This window comes from Amblyomma maculatum, chromosome 10 (genome assembly GCF_055883805.1).
Source record: "Amblyomma maculatum isolate TAMU_Amacu chromosome 10, ASM5588380v1, whole genome shotgun sequence".
Lineage (NCBI taxonomy): Eukaryota > Metazoa > Arthropoda > Arachnida > Ixodida > Ixodidae > Amblyomma > Amblyomma maculatum.
In genome coordinates, this window is record NC_139353.1 from 90,235,779 (window position 1) to 90,253,846 (window position 18,068).

At 46.8% G+C, this 18,068-nt stretch overlaps 1 pseudogene; it reads right to left on the reverse strand.

Moving 5' to 3' along the window:
• Positions 1-10,282: 10,282 nt before the first annotated feature.
• LOC146176991 (uncharacterized) lies at positions 10,283-12,204 on the reverse strand (annotated as a pseudogene).
• Positions 12,205-18,068: the final 5,864 nt, after the last annotated feature.

An 18,068-nucleotide genomic window follows, 5' to 3' on the forward strand; every position in this document is an offset into this window, starting at 1 on the left:
CTTAATATGGCCCCCGAAAAAGCAAGCACTTTAAACCGCAATGATGTGCTCACGAAGCGACCAAAGGCTAACACTGAACTCCAGCCTTCTTTTGTAACTAAATACTCCAATGCTCTTCCAAACAACAATATTCTGCCGAAATACCATTCCACGCAAACGTGTAATGAACGCCTGAAGAAACTTTTTCCGCATGCACCAAGGGTAACATACAAACGTAACGAAAGCCTCAGAGATATTTTAGTACATTGTACACTCGACAACAAGCACCCAACACAACCGCACCCTTACTCTCGACCTTAATGTAACACGTTTAGTCAATACAAAAAGACACCGCGGTTAAAAGTAATGCAAGTGATTTCACTTTTCACATAAAATCAGGCTTTAACTGCCCATCTCCAAACGTTATCTACTTCTAGAATGCTCCTTCTTTAATAAACAGTACATCGGCGAGACAGGGCAACCAACGAACATACAGCTTAATGGACATCGGGCAGATGCAGGCAAAACCCTCCAGAAAGCAGTTTCAATCAGAAAGACCATAAGTTCGAAGAAATTAAATTACATATTCTCCAGTCAGGCTTTAAATCTGCAAACGACCGAAAATATAGAGAGGCATATCTAATTCATAAATTTAAAACATTGCCACCAGCAGTAATTAATATATCTAAAGGGGAGTTAGAATCCCTTAGGTACATTCGCTCTGCAACATAACTCTTCGGGAAAACAATCCCACATAGCGTTAATTGTACAGTTTATTCCCAAAGCATGTACAGTCTATTCTCTTCCGCAATACATGTGCCTCTAAGCACATTTCCTCCTTATCCCTTGTTGCTTGAATTTGTCCTCGAACATTTTTTTTTCTAGTTAGTTGCGGTTCGCTGTCGGTTATTTTCCTGTGACTTTGTACTTCTCCTCCCCCCCACGCACACACACCCTTGGAGAACGTTTTAAGAATTGCCCCCGTTAGATATAAGCCGTATCAGGGCTCTTAGCACAGCCTGTACCTTTGTAAGGTGTATCTGCATCAAATATGCTTAAGTGGTGACTAATAATATACCCGGTAATGTAGGTAGAACAAAAGGAAGAAGATGGTTTGCACGGTATAAAAAAGAACTGAACAAGGGTAAATAGGCTACGCCTCAGGTCGCAGATGAGCCAACGTTTCGACAAGTGGACTTGTCTTCGTCTAGGCGAAGACAAGTCCACTTGTCGAAACGTTGGCTCATCTGCGACCTGAGGCGTACCCTATTTACCCTTGTTCAGTTCTTCTTTTTTATACCCGGTAATGTAGTTTTTCCTGGTACTGCCGCTTTTACTTCTTTTGCAGGCCACAGGATCCCTGGTTCCAGGTTAAAAATACATACTGAAGATTTTGTTTTGTCATGTCAGTTGTGGTTCACTGTGCGGCCATTATCATGTGAGTTTGTACGTTTGTACTCCCCCCCCTCCCACCTTTAGGAATTGTCCCCCTAGATGTATTCCTTATCTGGGTCTTTTGCAAAGGTGTCCCTTTGTGAGGTGTATCTGCTCCAAACACGCCTAAGTGGTGACTAATAATCTATCCGGAATTGTAGTTTTTTCTGGTACTGCCGCTTTTACTTCTTTTGCAGGCCACAGAATCCCTGGTTCCAACCTGAGAAATACATACTGAAGAATTTTTTTTTCACTTCTTGACCTACTTTCTTCCCACCTATCCTCCCCTGCGCACTCCTTCACGCCTACTTTATTCCCACCCACTTTCCCCTCCCCAACTTTTCTCATTCGGAAGCAAAAGCGTATTTAAACCCCTGCCTGTGATGATCGCTTTGCCCAGACGAAGAAAAGTTTACTTGTGGAAGCGTTGGCTCGACCTGTAAACTGAGGCGCACCCCATTTACTCTTGATCAGTGCTTCTTCATATTGTTTACGTAGGGAGGGAGTCCTTTCAAAGTGCCTTTCAAAGGACAGCACGATATGTACTAGTAGCATGCAGTAGTGGGCAGTTCAGTTTGGTGAGCACTTTGATGTACGGTACGCTACATTTGGGGCAAAATATAAGCCGATGTTTTCACAACGGCAGTAATTGACATTCTCTAAATGATCTCGATTATATGGCCCTCGATAGGGCTGTTATTATACGTATAGGGTCACTGAAAGATGTCAGTATTGTTTGTGACTTCAGCTTCAAGTGCACCAGGTTCCATACCTATCTCCAATCTCCATTTGCAAAGTAGCTGCCCTAATGTCCCTCTGAATAAGCACAGTACATGTTAAATTTCTCGTGATCCCTTAGGAATTTAGCCGCACAGTCAGTGTCGATCAAAGTCATCCAAGCCTGACTCCAACACTTGTTGGAGTCGGGCTGTTGTATTTTGCATATATAAAGTACGGGCTCTTTCGCACGGGCAAGATAAGCCAGCAAAATATAGTATGGAGACACCTGGCAATAAAAAGACCAGTTAGAGGAAGCGCTCAGAAATATATAAAGATGACAAAAATAAACGGATAATAGATTCAATAGCCAGAGTACAGTTAAGCTGGACTGACACTAATCATTTTTATTTGTGGTGTGGTTTCGATTCTGGGTTTGTTTTAAGGTCATGTATAGGACAGAGATTTGTCTGCGAAATTGATGGCCTTGGTTAAATGGCTAAATGTTTTCCTCATTTTCACATGCCTTACGAGGAACATTTGATATCGGTATTTTTTTTTAATAACGTTGTTTATTCCCTCAGGGCATAATGGAATATGTAACCAAAATTAAAAGGGGTATTAAATGAAAGAAAAAAGGTCGGCTGTTCTAATAAAGTTCAAGAGAGAGCGATGATAAGGCCCTTGCGTCCATGCAATGATGAAGATGAGTTGTTCGGCGGAAGGCCTACTGCCGTCAGGTGCCGAATTCTCGTCAGCTTCAGTGCCGGGAGAACCCACAAGTGGTGAATATGTGCCTCGTGATCTTGTGACTTGCAGCAGGACATCCTGGACGTTGATATAAATATTGATATTGAAGCCATGTTCGTGTCACAGCAGGCGTGAGGAAAGCCGCGATCCGGATCCTCCGTAGTGCAACCTCCTCAGCGCGGGTAATACCGCTGAAGAGGGTTACCGTACACGGTGGGACAAGAGCACGTGTGTGGCGCCGGAGGTGCTCCTTTCTTGTGAGAGGCAGAGTGGCATCATCCATAGTGAGGAAGGGTGTCATTGATGAAGGTAGAGTCGCCTGGCGGGTTGCAGAATCTGCAGAGGTTTGCGAACTGAGGAGGTCACGTGAGACCCAGTCAATTCGAATGGTTTGCGAAATGCGAGCCGCCAGATGATGCATAATCTTACCGATTTCTGGGCTGTGACTGACGCGTCGGAGCAGACGTATTGCTTGTAGGGCGTCGGTGCGGATGACAATGTTGGCTGTAGGTACTAAGGCCGTGACGGAGAAAGAGCGAAGAGCCTCTTGGACAGCAACCAACTCAGCACAGAAAGGAGGAGGTTCTGCAAATTGATATTTGGATGTGCTATTAAGTGTCGTCTTACAAGGACAATGAATTGCAGTTGTCGTTTCACATCCGTCCATGCTGGCATTTTCATATGCCATTGTTGAGCCTTGGGGCAGCTTGGTGTCTTGCTCAGCGATCCTTTCACGAAGAGCTGATTCCGCATAAATGTTGTTTTTCTATGAAGGTCAGTAGGTTTATTTTTGCTCAGCTGAACAAAATTCCATGGAGGAAGAACTGGCGATGTCGGCGGCAAAATGGTGTGCGATGTAGCATAGGCCCGGAGTGCTCGCGGTGAGTGCACAAGGGTCGCCTTAAGGCTATGAGCATCACGGAGTTGCTGTACTAGTTCATCTAACGTGTTGAGCTGAGCGTTCTCTTGTAGTGCCATGACAGATGTGATGCGGGGAAGAAAAGTGATGGTTCTCATTGCCTCTCAATTTACTGCTTCTAGACGATCCCATTGAGCTTTGTGAAGTGCTGAAAGTGTGCTTGATAAATGAGGCATGGCTTCAGAATCGCAGCCACCAAATGCCGTGCGACGTGGGAGCGAGCGCCACCGGATTTAGGAGAAATACGTCTTATTAGGCTCAAGGTCTGCATCCCCTGCTTTCTAGCCTGTAAAAGCCAGGCGGTTCCCTTTTTTCGGTAATTTACGGCCGGATATAACTTTACATAGACGATAACATGAAGTGCGCTGCGCGTGACCCCTGCCATAAAGTACTTGTATTATTTCATTGCAATGATAGCGCAACGAAGACTACAGTAACCAGAGAAGCTCAGATTTTTTTTGTCGCTGTAATTTTGATGCCCCTCTCGACAAGAAACAGTTTTCTCATTTTATTGCCAATTACAGCCTTCTGAGCAAATGGTAATCCTGCCTGAAGTAATATGCTCCTAAATCAGTGCATAGGCAATCAACCCTCTGCGAACACTAACTTGAGTTGACCGGGAAAATATAGATGAAATTGGTAAGTACGACAGCTAGTGCTCTCACTGAGAAAACCCTGCGCAGCGGCTTGCCTGCATTGCTTCCGCTCCTTTTATCCTTAACATAGGTGCTACGCCTGATGGTCGAGTGACGCTATTGATGTTATAGTTCGCACCAGGGAAACTAGACGCATTTTGTACAGGCCATCTCGCTGCCACAGCTAACTTTTATGGCTTTCATCGCATTGGCGAGTGTGTTCCACTGCGTAGCATATGCGTAGTGGTGAGCAAAATGGTGTACGACGCGCAACCGGTGGCGGAGCTCTGGAAAACTGCTCCCAAATTTCATTTAGCGACAGCCACAGGGACAGCGACACATGCATGTCGACAAAATGGAGCAGCGTTACTGCTGTCACAAGCCCACACAGCTGTTGGTAAGTGGCGTTGAAATGCAGTTTTTCGAGCTCCGCCATTGACCGCGTGTTGTATATCAATTTTGCCTACGACTGTACTTGGTAATATTTTTAAGAGACAGCAACGAGGAGAAAGTTCTTTGCTCGCAGGTTGAATGTGAGGAATGCGAGGACGACGAAGTGTGTGTGTTTCGTTCTTTGCGCGGCTGGCCTGAAGTTGTTCGTTTAAGCTAGCCCTCTGTAAATAATTTTACATACATTGATTTCTTTGTGTGCGTGTAGCCACGTTATATTATTGATGTAGGTGCAGTGTGGCCCACAGCAAACACGGAACTCAGCAGCGGTCTTCAACTTCCCGGCTCTTCTTCCACGCACAGCGACGTTGCCGAAACCGTCAGCGTCCTCCACCCCGACTATCATCATTGCACACCCACGGGATCTCTGAACCTTGAATGGAATGGGCAGTGCTGATGTGGACTAGCTCGCTATGTTCGAGAACATGAGCGCACACAGCAGGTGGGACTCGAACCTGAAGTTGGCTAATGTCATTTTACACCTGACGGGCTCTGCAAGACTATGGTTTGATACCCACGAGGATGGACTAATCAGTTGGGACATCTGCAAGCGGAAACTTTCTGACTTGTTTGGTAAGGCAATCTGGCGTCATCTGGCCGCGAAGAAGGTGGTGGTGGTAAAAACATTTAATGCCAATGACATTAATAGTGGGGGCGAATCCCCCTACATGGCACTTGGGCGCTCCCTCACTGTGAGGAGGACAAAGCGAAGGATAGCCCTTGGAGCGCTATTCTTCTCATAACACTGGAGATGATCCGGCGCTGGTCTTGAGTAGAAGTGCTGGTGAGTAGAGTTTCCCAGTAAGACTCCGCCACGGTCGGTGACGGGGGATGAGGGAAGGCGGGGCATGTGAGGAGGGTGTGTAGGAAATCTGCTCGTTTGCCGCAAAGTTTGCATGAGGAGGGAAATTGGTCTGGGTATCTGGCATGTAGTAGTATGGGGTATGGAGCAGTGCGAGTTTGTAGTCGTCGCCAGTGTGCGGCCTGCGCTATGGTAAGGGCCGGGGCTGGGGGTGCGTATTCTCTTCGTTTGTCCCGGTAATATGAGAGAATATCGCGGAAGGAGAGCAGACACTCCTCGGCCTGTAGAAGGGGCTCATCTCCTCCTGCCCGGAATGTGAGACCTCGGGCTAGAGAATGAGCCTCTTCATTGCCAGGGAGGCCGGCATGTGCTGGCGTCCAGATAAGGGTTACAGGACGCCGGGGCTGCCAGAAGGGTAGTAAGCGAGCAGCGGTGCGAGATATGTAGCCATTGGCATAGTTGAGAATGGCAGATTTGGAGTCAGAGATAATTATGTTGGCAGATGTAGAGGTTAGAGCAAGCGCGATGGCTGCCTCTTCTGCCTCTATGGCCGAATTGGTGATGATTGAGCTGGAGGTTAGAAGTTTTGCTTGATTGTCGGCTACCGCCAGGGCCATACGGTGGCCTGACGTATATTCCGCTGCGTCCACATATACCACCTCATGGTCCTCGCTATACTGTTTGTGGAGGGCCCGAGCCCTTGCTATTCTGCGGTTCCCATCTCGCTCAGGGTTCATGTTCTTGGGGAGGGGGGTATATTGAGGTTAGAGCGGAAGATAGAATAAAGGGGGACACCCTTGGTAGGGTGTGTAATTGGGTTTAGGCTTAATTTGCATAATAGAGCGCGGTCAGCCTCTGAGTTCGATAGACGGTATATTTTTGCCGTAAAGGTGGCTTCTGTAAGTTCCTCAAAGGTGTTGTGGACACCGAGTTTGAGAAGCCGATCGTTGGATGTGCTGGGGGGAAGGCGTAGAGCCATCTTCGTGCAACTCCGCAGGAGCGCGTTTACCCGGTCTCTCTCCTTCTGTCGGAGGGGTATGTATGGAAGGGCATATACGGTGCGGCTTATGATGTAAGCCTGGGTGAGGCGAAGGGTGTTTCGTTCGCGTAGGCCAGCCCGGCGGTTCGCTATGCGGCGAATCAGTCGGGTGGCCTGTTGAGCGTGTGTTTGGAGAGCCTTTATGACTTCTCCGTGCGCGCCATGGGAGTGGAGCATTAGCCCTAGCACTCGGATTTTGGATACTAGTGGGATGGAATGGGTACCTAGCGTGAGGGATGGGAGGATTGACGTTGTCCTGTTGCTTGGGGCGGTAGAGAAAAAGCTCTGATTTTGAAAGGGAGCAGGTCAGGCCACGCTCCCGTATGTATGTGTCGATGGTGGTTAGTGCCAATTGTAGGTGCTCTTCTATTTCGGCGTCACTGCCGTGGTTTGTCCAGACAGTGATGTCGTCGGCGTAGAGGCTGAAATGGATGTTGGGGATTCGAGCTAGTTTTTGGGGTAGGTGAAGAAGTGCTATATTGAATAAAATAGGGGAGAGGACGGCACCCTGGGGCGTACCTCGTGCTCCCAGCGGGTTGCTTGGAGGCGGTGGTCGCCGGAAGTAAGTGTGGCTGTGCAGTGGCTGAGGAAATCTCGGATGTATTTGTACATCCTGGCGCCGACTCCCAGGGTTCTATGTTTCTGTAGGATAGCTGAGTGCGTAACGTTATCGAATGCCTTAGTGAGGTCCACAGCTAGGATAGCTTTGGTGTCGTAGGTTTGGGAGTCGAGAATGTGCTGTTTTAGCTGTAGAAGGAGACACAATCTCCCCAGTACTATTTACAGCTTGTTTAGAGGAAGTATTCAGAGACTTGGAATGGGAGCAGTTAGGGATAAGGGTAGATGGAGAATACCTCAGTAATCTGCGATTTGCTGATGACATTGCCTTGCTAAGCAACTCGGGGGATGAACTGCAAATAATGATTGATGATCTAGACAGGAAAAGTAGAAAGGTAGGCTTGAAAATCAATATGCAGAAGGCTAAGGTAATGTTCAACAGCCTCGGGAAGGAACAGCAGTTTACATTAGGTAGCGATATACTGGAAGTAGTAGGCGAATATGTCTACTTAGGACAGGCAGTAACCGGAGATCCGGACCACGAAAAGGAAATAACAAGAAGAATACGATTGGGATGGAGCGTATTTGGCAAGCACTCGCAGATTATGACTAGCAGCTTACCGGTATCGCTCAAGAGGAAAGTATACAACAGTTGCATCTTGCCTGTGCTCACCTATGGGGCTGAAACGTGGAGGCTAACCAAGAGAGTTCTACTTAAGTTGAGGACAACCCAGAGGGCTATGGAACGAAAAATGGTAGGGGTAACATTAAGAGATAGAAAGCGTGCAGAGTGGGTCAGAGAAATAACTCAAGTTACCGACATTCTAGTAGAAATTAAGAAGAAGAAATGGACATGGGCAGGACATGAAGTGCCAAGAGAGGATGAACGATGGTCGCTGAGGGTAACAAACTGGATTCCGATGGAAGGAATGCGTAGCAGGGGGCGGCAGAAAGTTAGGTGGGCGGATGAGATTAAGAAGTTCGCAGGGGTCAAGTGGATGCAGGGGTTAAGTGGAGAAATATGGGAGAGGCCCTCGCCCTGCAGTGGGTATAATCAGGCTGATGATGATGATGATGTGCTGTAGAAAGACGTCCTGTGTGGAAAGCCCAGGACGAAATCCAAACATACAAATGGGCATAAGGTTGTTGCCTTCTATGTACTGGCACAGCCTAGTCATGCCTAGTGCATGCTCCATGAGCTTTCCAACAGAAGAAATGATGGAGATGGGTCTGAGGTTAGAGGTGAGCAGAGGTTTCCCATGTTTGCGTATGAAGACGATTTTGGCCTCTTTCCATTGCGGGGGGAGGGTGCCCGTTTGCCAGCACTCGTTAAAGTATTCAGTAAGGGCGGCAACAGATTGAGCGTCGAGATTCCGGAGTGCCTTGTTATGAACCCCGTCTGGACCGGGGGCTGAGGATGTGTTAAGTTTCTGGAGTTCAGCCTGAACCTCTGCTTCTGTAATGGGTTGGTCGACGAGGTCGTTAGGGAGGCCTGAATAATCGGGGTGCGTTACAGGAGGGTATGTAGGGAAGTACTGATGTCTAAGTTTTTGGAGACGTTCCAGTGGAGGTGTATCGGAAGAATGCATGAGTTTGGTGAGGTTATGTCTTTGGGTAGTCTTTGACTGCGTGGAGTCTATTAAGTGTCAAAAGAGGTTCCAGGTCCGAGGTAGACTCATGTTGCCATCTAGCTTGTTGCATAGTGATTCCCAGTTTTGTCGTGAAAGAGTCGCTGCATGCGCCTCTATCTCTTTGTTAAGATGGGCGAGGCTACGTCTAAGTGTGCGGTTCCAACGCTGCTTTTGCCAGCGTCGTTCTAAGCCTGATTTAGCTTCCCATAAATGTAGGAGGTGGGAGTCAACTGGGTCGCTTGGGAAGTCCTCTTGTAGGGGAAGAGTTACGGATCGGACATCACTTTGTAGTTGTTTGGACCATTCAGTGATGTCCGTGACGGGGGCAAAGGCGCGGGCTGCTCTACGTGATCGGAAAGAGTCCCACTTCTGAAAGTGGAGCCTCTGGGAGGCCTGCGGGGTAGTTGAATATGTAAGAGAATTTCGATGATGCAATGGTCGCTACCTAGATTCTCTTGTTTGTTGCACCATGTGGCATGAGGGAGGCGATGTGCGAACGTAAGGTCTGGTGCAGTGTCTCTGCAGACACTGGTTCCCGTGCGCGTAGGAAAGGTAGGGTCGGTGAGCAGAGAGAGACCGGTTTGTTGCGCGGCTAACCACACCTGCCGTCTTTTTTTTTTGGTGTGTCGTGCGGATAACCAAGGAACTATGTGGGGCGTTAAAGTCTCCTACAACGAGTAAGGGGCAGTTGTTTGCTATGCGCTTCGCAAGTGTAAAGAGGCAAGTGTAATGTAATCTACAGGCATAAGGATCAACTAACCAGGGAGTAATCGGAAGCCTATCACATCCATAGAAAAGGGGATAGTTGCGTGAGCACGCCATCGGTGCTTCTGCATGACACTGAGATTGTATATTTGGATTCCCATGATTGGACTGATGCTTGTTTGGGAGCGCATGCGTCCTGGTTCTTGAGAAAAAAGTGTATATTACCTGTGCCTTTTTTGAATAAACTTCAGTTGTTAGTCAGCGCTTGTCCGTTATTCTCCTCTCTGTACCAAGTAGCCGCGCTGTTTTTAGATCGTGTAAAGGGCGTTCGAAGTTGCTTTTGAGGACTTAGTGTGGCTATATACATTCAGAAGGAAGAGGCTGTTCGCTCGAGCGTGTTGCGGAACAAGCTCAATTAAAAGGTGATCAATATCTTGAATTGCTCGGGGATGGGAGCTGGTGGTAATTGAGCTACTAACTAGAAACGCTACGCAAGGGGGTGTGGCTGATGTGGGCAGAATAGGAGTATAGCCGGGGAGGGTGAGCGGGTTGGAGGGTTCCTGCAGCGCAAGGATGTCAGGTCCCGTAGCGCAGGACAGCAATTGGTGGACCACATGACGCTTCTGGCCAAAGCCCCGGCAGTTCCACTGTCAGAGTGTAAGGTTACGGTTCGGAGATGGCATCATGAGAGTCGATATGGGCAAAAGCCATAACGGGTGGGTGGGAGTCACGAGCTACGGCAGGGATAGGATTGTCTTGTCCTTCCGGTGCTCTGGGCTTCTTTCGTCTATTTGGGGTGGGGTCCCGCTTTGGGAGGCACGTTGCGTAAGAATTGAGCCGGGATTCAAGACCGTTATAGCGGTCAGAGGATCCTTGCGTTAGCACGTCGAATCGGTGATTAAGAGTAGCATTGTCTTGTGCTATGTGGATTACAGCGTCTTTGAGGGTTGCACATTCCTGGTTGGTGTGAGTGATAGCGTCCTGCAATTTTGCCTCAAAGCGTTTAGCAAGGGACTCAAGCAGGGTTGGTATGTTGTCTAGTGAGATGGGGGTGGAGGGAGGGGGCGTCGTGCAGAGTTGAATTCGTAGGGGGTTCTGTGTCGGCCTCCATTGCTAGCAAATCGCGAGAAGTAGGGTGGGAGTGGCTCGGCAAGGTGTGGGCGGTGGGTGGGTTTGGGGGGGTGGAGGTTGGGATGCGGTAGGAGCGGGGGCAGGGGGAATGGGAGAGCCAGTGGCAAGAGCACTTATCTGGGCTTCCAGTTTGGCGATGTGCTGACGAAGGGCGATGGCTTCTGCTCGGGCTGCTGAAGCTTCTGCTTTGGCTGCCGCTGCCTCCACCTGGGATTTCTCCAAGGCATGTTGTAGATTGAGAGGCGCTGTTGCGGGTGTCATGTGCTGGTGAGAAGAGTTGGGGGTGTCCCAGGCTTGTTTCAGCGGCACTGTCCAGGCTTGCTTATGTTGGCTGGGCTGGGCGCGTCCGGACGACAGCCGGGGAAAATTGTCCCTGGATGCGACCAATTCTTGCTGCTGCGTTTGTAGGTGGCTTGGCTGTTTCCGTGGTTGGTGAAGGTTTCGCCCCTTGCACGATCCCGTACCGGTAAGGTGAGGGCCCTCGCACAAAATGCACTTGGGCGTACAAGGAGGGTCTTGTTGCGAATGTCGTGTTCCACAGCGGGGGCAAACGTTTGTCTTGGGGCTTGGGCATACGTCATGACGGTGACCCAGCTGTCTGCAATTGGTACAGGCGTCCGGACTGCCGCGGTATGGGGTGCAGCGGTGGATGTTTCCATGTATTTGATGGAATGTGGGACTGCGTTTGCGTCGAAGGTGATTAAAATGGAGTGCGTCTTTCCCATGCGTCGGACTGCTAGTATGGTATACTCCGGATTTCTTCTGACGAGGTCTTCATAAAGTTGTGTTGGGGTCTCGTCACCATAGGCATTTGTGATGACTCCTCTGGTAGAGCCCGGTGGAGGTGCCACGTAAGCCGCGCACGGGTAGGTTTGGTTGCCAATAGTGAGGGAGGTCAGCGTCTTGAGTGTCTCGGCCGTTGGGATGTGTGTTGTTGCCATGGTGAAAGTGTTGTTGGTTGGGTGGATGCGCAGGCAGAAGTCGTCCGGTAGAGTAATTTGGAGCTGGCTCTGCACTGCCTTCCAGAGTCGAGGTGTTGGGACGTCTCGAAGTCGTAGTTCACCTCGCGGGTGAACGACCACTCGGATAGCGTTGGGTGGGAGTGGTGGCAGCTGCTCGCTGTGCTGCACTGTGAGACGAGCCTCCTTGGTCGCAGGTGGTAGAGGGGCCGGCACCTCGGGGTGGCGAGGTGGTTTCGGCGAACTGGCTGGTCGGGAGGCGTAGGCTTTATACAGGACTGGTGTCCAATCATCTAACAGTAGATCTTGTGCGGTAACGGTGTAACGGGGAGAAGAAGATGATGTGAAAGTTGTAGGTTGTGTTCTCTTTCGTTCGGTGTTTTTTCCCCTTATATTGTTGGTTATTTTCTTTTCTCTGTTAATTTCTATCGCGTTTTGTTTTCGCGGACTTCCTCCGCTCCTGCTCCAGGTAAGAGTGAGGCAAATTGTTTTCATGTTTTGCCCAGCAGGTCAGTTCTCTTCGTGGCCAGGCTGGTCACGGTTTCTTCGGGGTCATGCCACATCTATCCGGCGGCGAGTCTTCCAGCGAGGGGGATGTAGCGTCCACGGACGTTGGTCCTGACGCAGGAGATCGCACTATCGTGCCTGTCACTGAGGATCCCACGATGCGGGAGCTTGCTGACATGAGGACTCAGGTGATAGCGGCATTGATGGACAAGGAGTCCAAGTGCACGAACCAAGTAAGGTTGCAGGTTTTCGGTATGCTTAATGAGATGGTAACCCTTGCGGAGGGCCTCCACCGCGAAAGAGATATTTTATCTGCTAGGTTGGAAGAAGTGCGGTCAAGGTTGACTGTTTTCGAAAGTCACCCTCCTCGTCCTTTTTATGCTGAGGTAGCCAGACCTCGCAGTGAGTGCGCGTTGTCGAAGTCTGCAACCTTGCCTTCTGTCCCCTCTCCACCGCTTACAAAATCCCGTCATGTCCTATTCATTGATCCGGTAAACCCTGTAGGGGATCCCGCTAAGACAGTATCTGACATTAATAAGAGGAATATTTCTCCTTCGAAGGCTGGGCTTGGAAATGTTACCTTGAAAAATGGCTCGCGTGGTCTCATTGTAGTAGCTGATAAGGCGAACTTTCTTCGCGCTTTGCAGAAAGCTATTGAGGACGCACCCTTTGTTAAAGCCGCGTTCACCATAAGATGCAGGAAAATCGCAAGCCTCACATCCGCCTTTCGGGCGTGGATCCTGACATCCGCTCTGATTCCCTTATCCAAAAAATCAATCAAAGGAATCCTGATATTCAGATTGCAACAAGTAGCAGAGTTGTTGTATCATATCGAGAAAAGTCTGGATCATGTTCTCACGTGTTGGAACTCTCGCCTTCTCATTTCAGGCATTTAATGTCAGTCTCAAAGTTGGCTATTGGCTGGACTAGTGCCACGGTTAAGGAAGATTTGTATGTTCCGGTGTGTCAGTTTTGTGCGAAATATGGTCATTCTGAAAAGCGATGTCAGAAGCGAAGCGATCCCACTAAAGTAGTTTGTACTAAATGCATGGGCCCTCATAGCAGTAGGGATTGCACTTCACAGCTTGGTGACCGTTCTATTTGTTGTCATGAGTGCAAACTTGCTGGCCGAAATCCTGCGCATCCAGTGGGTCATATGGAGTGCCCCATTCTCGCCATGAGGGTTGCGCTGACGGGCTCGAACTGACTATGAAACTGAACAATCCTTTTCTAATTATCCTGCCCCGTGGACCGGACTTGGGAGGACTGGAGATTGTTTTCAAGTCCTTTGGCCTCTTTTGTCCTGTCTATGGGGTAGGATTGGAGAGAACCAGGGGTATAGCAGAACGCAGTTAATCTTCGATGTTTCCCTGCTCCCTTTTTACACACTTCTTCCTAGTTTCCCATCTTCAATTTTTTTTTATTGCAGCCTTATTACTTTGTTTACATGTACTGCCTCCTTCATCTGTTCTTGTTCAATTTGAATTTCTTCTAATCTCATCATTTAACTTTATTCTTTCCCTGTTTTGGCCTTTCTATGTTATGTTTCATGAAGTTGGGATAAGCGAATATTCACATATGTTACCGATACTGTTACATCAATCTTTTTTGGATTTTGCAGTAAATATTTTTGCTGAATTTTCCGCCCGTGCCAAGTTCATCTATGGGATTTTACTTCTGAATTATGGCCAATAATTAATTTCTGCAAGTAAATTTAGATCACACCCGTTGCGCAACTTCCCCAATGGTTAAATATATTCAAGACAACAACATCACAGTCACCGCTGTCAGTGATCCATATATTACTACAAATAATGAATTTGTAGGAATGCCCTCCACATTTCATAAAATTTGTTCCACTCATAGCCCTCGGTGTGTTATATTGCTTCATAAACCTAGCTTTGATATTTTCCCCACATTTGTCTCTCCTGAAGTTGTTGCTTTGTTATGTTCCTCATTGACGGATCAATTTCTTTTTATAGCTGTATATATACCTCCACGCGCTGATATTGAAGCTTCTCTTGCTTTGCTTACCACTTGTATACTGATGTCCCCTACTGACAAGATTATAATATGCGGGGACTTTAATGCAAAAAACATTTTATGGGGCGGCGATTTTACAGACGCTCGAGGATTTCATGTTCAAGGTTTTGCGGCTTCAAATAACTTAGTTCTTCTTAATGATCCGGAATCTTTGCCTACCTACGAAACACCTTACGCTTCCAGTTGGATAGATCTCAGCTTGGCTTCTCCTAATGTAATAGCAAAAGGCTATTTTTGGAATGTTATTGCAGATTCGTCGCTTTCCGAGCACAGGTTTATTACATATTCTTTTTTTTCCCAACCTTCGACGCCGTTCAAGCGACTTACCAGAGCTAGCTCCGCTCGTTTTATTTCCCAGTTAACTTCCGTGAATTGGTTTCAGTCTTTTTATAACCATCAGTTATATTCAGCATCTGCCCTTGATCATGTCATAGCAAAATTTAATGACATTTTTATGAAGTTGTATAAGGAGAACTTGCGTTTGATTAAACCTAAATTTCCCGAGGGATCCATCTGGTGGACTGCTGATTTGAGCATGGAGCGGTCGCGAGTCCGCGCTCTTCGTCGCCGTTTTCAGCGCGTTTCAGAACCGGAGCTCAGAAGTTTCCACCGCTCACTTTATTACAAAGCTCTCGCTACTTATCGAGGTAACATTAGAAGAACACACGATAATTATATAAAGGAGATTTGTTCCTCAGCTACGCGTAAATTTCTTTTTGATAAACCATATAAATCTGCTTTTGGAAAGTTGACTTGTCCTTCAGTAATACCTCCTCTGCAAAATTCGGATGGAACATACACTAAAATGCTTACTGAAACAGTGCAGCTCCTATTTCGCACTCACGTTGCTATTGATGATCCGTCTGTTGATCTTCCTTTCCATTCTCATGTTCGGGACATTATCGCACAACCTTATAATAACCCAAATCAAGACAGCTGAGGAAATTGAAGCGATTATTCACTTGATGAATTTGAAATCTTCTGCAGGCCCTGATTTGGTCTCTCCTCGCTTTGTTGTCGCATTGTTAAACGCTCATCCCCTTTTTTCGTCTCTATCTTTAATTCTGCCTTGAATTTGGGCTATTTTCCTCAGACATGGAGAATTGGCAGGATTATTTTCATTCCAAAGCCAAACAGATCAAAACATCTTCCACATTCTTACCGGCCGATTTGCATCAACTTATCATTTGGTAAGGTCCTCGAGCATCTACTATATGGAAGATTATATTACTTCTTGTTTAAAAATAACTTGTTTCACAAAAATCAGTACGGATTCACGCACGGTCGAAGTTCTGTTCAGGCCCTTTATCATTTACGGGAGTTACTACATAGGTATAAGCAACTACATTTACCTGTGGTTTTGATTTCCTTGGACTTCAAAGTGGATTTTGATAGTGTTGGGCACCCGTTGGTGTTACATTTTTTGAGAAAACATCGTTGTCCACAAAACCTGTATTTACTTTTGGCTTCTTTTTTGCATAACAGACAATTAGTCTATCAATCTCCTTCATGTAATCTTTCTGTCTCTTCTTCCTTTGGCAGTCCGAAGGGGTCACCTATTTCTCCTCTGCTTTGGAACATTTTAATTTTTGACCTCTTGAATCTTCCTGTCTCCTCACCTATTCATATTCAGGCATATGCAGATGATACTATTATCATTGTTCCAGGTAAGAATAGTAGAGAGTTATCTACAAGAGGATCAGATGTTTTGACTTTAGTCCAAAACTGGTGTAACACGTATCGGGTTAAATTAAACCCACAAAAATGTTCTTACGTATTATTTTTTTATGGAGTTCCCGCGTTACACAAACGTAAGCCAACAATCCGCCTAAACTCTTACAGTCTCAAGTGTGAACCCTCTATTAAATTATTAGGCGTTGTTTTTGACTCTTATCTAACCTTCATCCTTCATGTTAATCACTTACAAACTAAAGTTCTTGCTTCTAGCACTAAACTTTTGAATTGGTTTCACTTACATTTCCGTGTGTCCCCTTATCATCTGCGTCAAATGTATCACAAGGTTATCCTTCCTACTATTACCTATGCAGCTCCAGCGTGGTGGTTTCATAGCCCCCTCTCTAGACTGAAGGATCGCGTCTTATATCACTTCAAAGAATTCCCCTTCTCGCTATTACTGGTGCCTACGCTACTACCCGTACCACAGCCTTACATGTTCTTGCCAATGCACTTCCGTTGCCGATTTATCTCGATCAGTTATGCGTCGAGTTTATGATTTTCACACTACGGCAATCTGTAGAATATGGCAACACGTTTTATAATCCATCTGCAATTGAGTCTTGGTTTCACCCCTGGAATGATCATCTCTCATTAAAATTAAATTTTTTTTTTCAACTTACTTATCAGGAAGCCCTCTGGTATTCTAGTCAACATGCCTTACATATTTATTCCGATGGTTATTTCACTAATCACTCTGCTGGTGCGGCATTTGTTGTACTTAGCTCAAAACAAGATATTTTATACGTCCACCGTCTTTCTCTGGAACCACCATCTAGTGCATACGCCGCTGAGCTTGTAGCGTTTCATTCTGCCGTTGAATATGCTATTAATCAGCCTCCCTCTATGCCTATTCATTTCTACACTGACTCTCTATCTCTTCTTTCTGCCCTATCTTCAGTTACTTCGTTTATTACAAAAATAATTGCTATTAAGAAAGATCTTTGTCGTTTGTCTTCTTTGGCTTCATTTTTTCTGTTTCATATCCGGGGCCACTCTGGTGTTTATGGAAATGAATTAGCAGATTTGGCTGCTGGAAGTGCCGGCCAGTACGGCCAGGTACATGCATCTACTCTGTTGCGACGCTGCGTACGTTCACGTTTACATCATTCATCACTTGTTTTATGGAGCATTTATTGGCGAGAAAATAATGGAGGCACAGAATTATTCAATTGTATCCCAGATACTCTCGGTATTCCTATCATTTGTCCACCACGAAAACCTCTCATAACTTTAATTACTGGGCATGGTAGACTCCCTTTTTATTTTAAAAAAAATTGGCCTATTATCATCTTCTCTTTGTTCATGTGGGCTATTATGTGAAGACGTCTATCACTATTTCCAAGATTGCTCCATTACAGCTCCTTTTATTTCTCGTTTAAAGACACTGTGTTCGTCGGAAATTGCACCGCGTAATTACCCTTCTCTTCTCAAAAATCCCGCTGCTTGTGCAGTTATGATCAAATGGTGCATCAAATAAGCAACACTATTCCCAATTATTCACGCTGATTTTCTACCTCTCCCCCTCACCCACTCCCCCCCCCCTTTTTGTTTTTTTTTTGTTCTGAGGTTTTTTGAACATTCTTCGCTATCTTAGGAATACTGTGTTCATATTAATAGTTTGTTTGTAATTTGCATTACACCCTCAATTTTGTTCTTCCATTTATAATTTGAATAATTAAGAACTCTTTTATTGCAAAATGCGGTTTATGTATATACGTTTGGTGTTTGTTCTATGGTTGCCTGTCTTCTGTTAATTTTATCTGTATCCATCCTTCGGTTCCTAGCAGAATGTGTTCTGCAACTTCTCTGTTTGCTTCGTCTGGCAAGCTGTCTGGACATTATCCACGACGTGGCTGGCATATTTGCTGCACCCTATTTTCTGCTTCTGTTGTTCACCAGCACCAGCGGAGACCCGTTGATCCTGTGCTTGATCCCGACTGTGGGAGGGGCGAGGGTCTCGCCGGAGGATCCTGAAGACCCCCTACCACGCTCTGCTCAGGGGAGGGCTCCGTGCTCCTTTGTTGAGCATGAGTGCTTTGGGCATGCCCGCTATGCTCGCCTTTAGGTGCAAC